Source organism: Mus caroli, chromosome 8 (genome assembly GCF_900094665.2).
Source record: "Mus caroli chromosome 8, CAROLI_EIJ_v1.1, whole genome shotgun sequence".
NCBI lineage: Eukaryota > Metazoa > Chordata > Mammalia > Rodentia > Muridae > Mus > Mus caroli.
Window position 1 is genome coordinate 73,728,032 of NC_034577.1, and position 6,000 is coordinate 73,734,031.

A 6,000-nucleotide genomic window follows, 5' to 3' on the forward strand; every position below is an offset into this window, starting at 1 on the left:
TGGTAAACTTTCATGGGCAGACATTTTTGTTGAATTTTAGTTTCAAGGTTTTTATTTCACAGAATCTTTCTGAGTTACATCAGAACACTTTTCTCAACAAAGGTAGTGGATATTTTACTATAAACCTTCTGGAAGTTATTTAGTTTTAGCTTCAGTCCAAGCTTATAATCCATCTCAAATTACATTTTATTTAGAGTATGAGATGGTGCTCTTTTCTCAATAAGTAAGAATGAACACTATTGTTGAAAATATGTTGATTTATCCAAGGGATTGCTTTGCTCTTCCAGTTTGAAGACATTTGCTTTGGCCAGTTCCATGTTCTGCAGAAAGTTTAAGGCTGCTACCTGGTCCCTAGTACAAGGCCTGGGCAGAAGTATAGTTTCCTGAACTGTTTTCCTCTGTGCCTCTGATGACTTATGGTGGGTGACTCTTATCATTTAGATAAGTCTTGTAAAGTGTCTCAGTTCCACCTGATACCATCATACCTTAGCAGGATACATATGCACACGCCACAGAAGAGCCTTTCTGACTGTTCAGCAGTTCCAGGCTACTGCTATCTCACCTTCATTATCAATCCTAGATTATGGGATAGCATCTCTCAGTACTTTTGTATTGCCTTCAGAGTGCATTAGGTAGGAGTCTTTAGAGAGTTCTCTCAGTTCCCTGACTTACAATTAGACTTCCTGGGGAATGAAGTCCTATGCTAACATGGTCAATAGCACAGTGTTTCCTGTATACTGAATTCCAAGGTTTCAAATACTTTTCTGGCTTACTTACTTTTTAAAAATACTTGAAAGTTCAGTTGTTTTCCTGTCATGTGTGTCAACTGCTTCTCCTACTATTCTATGGATGATGAAGATATGGGTTGGTTCCTGGTGATAAACACATCAAAACAGTTATAAGCTATTTGAAATGTCCAGAGTAACATTTGTGTTTCTCTGAACTGGATTAGCATCATTCTCTTATCTATATGAATAAAGATTATATACACTAAATAGTAACCACAATAGGAGCCTGCTCTACATGTTCACTGGTGGACAATACCTACATATCTACAACAATCATATGCTGTGTACTAGTTTAAACAATAATGCTGAGTAGATACCTTGACATGACATATCATTGGATATGATATATCATGGGATCAGGGTCAAGTAAGGATGAAAATTCTCATCCATTGATTTAAAAAAAAAACAGCCAATAGAGAAAGTCTAGAACTAAAAATAATCAAGACAGGTTGATCAGGCATAGGTCAAGGGCATTGTGTTTGTCATTTGTCTCATGAAAAGAAGCTCATGTATGTGGAGTATTTTTATTAAATTGGGACACATATTAAGCACAGCACATTTCTCTCTTCTCTCTCATCCCTCTTCTCCCCCCTTCCTAGATGCATTTTGTACCAAAATATAATTTCTCAATTTTGAATAATAGTGAGATGCTAGCACTTTCATTTTAAGTAGGGGAGGGAGAGCCATCTGCAGGAAGAGAACAGTCTCATGAATAGGCTGAGATGTGCTTCTTTTTGTAATATCAGTTCACAAGTTTAGATAATCACAAACAACAGATTGCTCCAAATAAATGTTCTGTCTCTCTAATACACAGTGCAGGTAAAAACAGCATTAAGAGCAACATTTCAGAGGAAAATAAGTCAAAATGTAAGAGGGAAAGGCACACAGTGTAGGAAGAGGGCAGAACAGCCTATGTTGTTTACTTGAAATGGGCACTAAATGGTCTGTGAAAAAAAGCAAATGAACAAAGGGGAAGATAGGATAGCTTATTATTATAATAATTTATTATTTATATGACTTACTTGAGGCCTTCTCATATCACCAAGTCTTTACAAAGCACCATCTCCACCTCATCTCAAAGTTTAAGAACAAATGATTGGCATTTCTTTGTTCTCTCTCTCTCTCTCTCTCTCTCTCTCTCTCTCTCTCTCTCTCTCTCTGTGTGTGTGTGTGTGTGTGTGTGTGTGTGCAGGCACATGCACATTCCTCTATGTGGGTGGAGATTAGAGGACAATCTCCCATGTAGGTCTTCATTTTGTACCTTGTTTGAGACAGGGTCTCTTTCTCACTACTGTGTATGGCAGGTGAGTTGCTCTAAAACCTTTTGGGGATTCTCTCTGTCATGCCTCCTTTCCAGCTATAGGAGTACTGGCATTGCAGGTGTGCAGTACAATGCTTAGGTCTCCTGAGTTTGGGGATCTGAATTAAGATCCTCATGCTTTCAGACTAAGTGATTTACCCACTGAACCATGTCCTCAGCAATTTAAAAATTAAACTCTTCATTTGCCAGATCCCACAGAAAAGTGTTTCAAAAAGAGCAAATAATCTTGATCTGTCATCTAAACTACACCATTCAGGCATAAATAGAATAGATCAGCCATGGAATCCTCTCCCTTCTCATCTCTTCCTACTTAAGAGAAAATTTAGTAATAAATTATATGCTCTTATTTATTTTTCAAGAGTTTTCAACATACCATTGCTAACGCTTCCTTTTCTATGCAGTAGTTAACTTTTCCTACACACAGAGATGACTTGGGGATGATTCAATCCAAGTCATGGCCAAAAGTTCATGCTCATAAGACCAAGGCTTAATGTCTTGTACTTAAATAAATAAATATTTTAGCTTGGCTCAAAGGAAGCATACCTAAAATTACCTGGCTCCTATATTTGCAGAAGCCAAATCTCATGACATCAACACTGACCAGTTAACAAAGACTGCAGTTTACACAGTTGTCCAATGTATGAGTCCAGAAGCCTGGTCCTCAGACCAACACCTTCTCTTCCTATAGGAAAGAAGTAAGCTTTCATTTCCAAAGTTTCTTGTTGACATGTAAATCAGAGCTAAGGAAAAGAAAGGATCCAAGTGTTCAGTGGTGTTTAGCATCTAAGCTTTGAGTAGCTGACATGATTGCTCCTGTGAGAAGCATAAACCATATACAGTAAGCTAAAGCAACACCTTTGAGCTGCTAACATACATGCTTTGGGGAGAAGTTTAAACCTGATTCAGTAAGATAAGCCAAATATTTAGCCATAATATAATATCTTTGTCCTAAGTGCAAATACACAGGCCACCCTTAAGTCTGTGAGTACTTCTGATGACCTTCATCTCATTCCAGTTAGGACCACTGCTCAGTGCCTCTGACACATTCCTTTACACAAGCTGTGTAGTTACATGGACTCTATCAATACAGTTGCCTGTGCTCTCAGGCTCTTTCAGAAACTATGAATTACAGAGTAAAACTCCTTCATTTCTCTTCCCATCCACTCTGTAATGTCAAATTTCCATGTAATTTCTTGTTAGCATTGCTAATAACATTCACATAAAGAGAAAAATAGGTGGATCAAGGGAAAAAATGAAAAAAGCCCCCAAAGGATTCTAAGACTATGTGAGGGAGAGAAATCATTTTAAAAACTCAATTAGATAACTTTTGATGAAACAATTAATAAAGACTCAATGCCAAGGTAATAAGACACATTATTTTAAAACCAAAAAAAAAAAAAAACCAAAAAAAAAAAAAAAAAAAAAGCCAAAAAAAAAAAAAAAACCACACACAAAAGCCTTCCTGATGGAAAGATGCATGAATTTCAATCTGGGTTATGGAGTAGCTTTCAAGAAAGTCTGGGAGCGCTAGAATCATGAGGGAACATTTGGTAAGACTGACATTCCAAGGTCTGGGAATACGAGATGAGTGGTAGAACTCTTGCCTGGCAATCACAAGGCACCCTGCATTTTATTGCCTCCTTTAAATGAGCTGAGATTTCAATTAACATCTAACTCAATTCCATTCAAAGCTAAGCATGCTGACAATGCTTAGTTGAGAAAAGGCTAGAGGATGGGGAACTTGAGAGTGAGCTCACACAGACTAGAGGATGCTGTAAAGCTAAGACAGAGGGGGATGTACGATTCACTGTGCTCAGAGTCCTAGTATGATGATCTTAACAATTAGCAGACAGAATCTCTGTGGATCAGCTAGAGAGAGTTGATGTAGAAAGGTCATATGGCTGTCCTCTGACATGTAAGCATAGAGCTAGAGAGAGGTGTAGACTTCTACAGAAACATAAAAAGAGGTGGCCCTCACAACACTGATGGGTTCTTAAATACTTCCTGGCTTTTGTTTTGTTTTTCCGAGAGGCATATATTTTAAAGAACTTAGTTCAGGCCACTCACTGAGGGAAATACCTAATAACTACAAGTGTAAAACAGAGTACAATGAGGTTTTTTTTAAGCATCCTTTTAGTAATAACATATATTGTATTGATATGATAAGCTATAGTAGTTCTGTGGCTACTAAAATGAGGCTCACAATAAAGGGTTAAATGGCTTATAAAATATTTTATATTTGAAAATTTATGTAGAAAAGATTTAAAAGATGTGCTAAACATTGATTAGTGGTTATCTCTAAAGATAATCGTGTAGTTTTAAGATTTTCATTCATTAAATACAAAATTGTCTAATTTTCCATCACAAATATATAGGGTTTCTATGAGTTAAGAACAATTTAAAAAGTGATGATGTCTGTTGGTACTCAAATTGACTCCGAGGATGCTGCGGAGCTCCTTGTTACCCTCCTCAATGTTCTGGGTTTCAGAATGAAACACCCCCCCCCACACACACACACACATACACACACACGTGCACGTGTGAGGGTGCATACAAAACACACAGCCTTTATATTTTAACATGCCTTAAACAGCTCAATGTCTGGGCAACTTCGAAACCTCGACACAGTCTCCTCCAATATTCCTGAATTATTTCTTACAAAACCTCTATTTCATCTTGGCTGCTTCAGACCCAGACCTGCATCCCCAGCCCCTTCATGATGGCTATGTTCTCTGTCTGGCATTTTCAGGTGTGGCCTCTTCTCCTTTCCTGGAGTGGCAGCTCTCCACTTTCCTGCTCTTTCTTTAGTCCCTTGCCCAGACACTGGCCACCAGCAACTTTATTCACCAGTCAAAACCAGCTTGAGGCAGGGTGCCTCAGTGTCTTATGTTTGGACATGCAGATTTTCATGCAATTTTGGGGCCCAAATCTGCAACAGATGTCAGTTATGATAACAAGCACAGCTATGTCTAAAATCAGAGTAGAATAAAAGTGGAGTTTGTTCCTTTGTTCCTCAAACACCCCAGTCAGTGAGGCTGTGATAAGTCTAAAGTACATTTCATCTAAAACAAATGTTCCCTGCTTTAACTTTCCCAAGTTTAACTGTGTATTATTTATCACAACCTTCAAATAAGCTGTGGTCAGAGATTTCTGGCTTTAGTATCTGCTTGTTTATTTACAAGAGAAACAAACTAACGCTTTGCTAGTACTTCAAGGGTGCCAAAAAGCGAAGAGACAAATTTCCTAAACACTTGATGTGTTTGGGGAAAACAAATCAAGTGTGTTTCACACCACCTGTCCTGGTGATGTGATGATGTGGTACTGGGAGAGTTTGTGCTGTAGATGAGGTAGAATGGGGGGTCACCAGTTCTTACAAGGGGAGAAGATTCATGGAGAACCTTGTAGTAGATATATTTTAGCTTACTTTTCTTGATTAGATGAATTTGGATGTTGTAAAGAGGGAAGAGTGGCTTAGGTAATTAGGTTAGGCATAGGGAGAAATCTTCAAGAAACAGAAAGATGAGAGCGAGCTAAACTGGGACCACTGGTTCTGATCATTCAATTTCCAAGTCAAGCTTGTAAATTAACTTCAATAACTCAAGGCCTTGTACTGCTTCCCTATTTATCTTATTATATCCACTGTTTAATCTTCTGGTGGAGCTTAATGCTGATTCCGTTCTACTTATATGTAATATAAGTCACCCTCCAGATCTAATTAAAATTGTGTAAATTAGGAACAAACATCCTTTCCTAGATATACAAAAACATTCCAGAAATCACAAGGTAAAGTGTACCTCCATCCAAGGATGGTCTATTAAAGCATTGTGTTAAAATATGGACATATTTGTGTGATAAGGACCAAACTGGAGGTATGTGTGTGTGTGTGTGTGT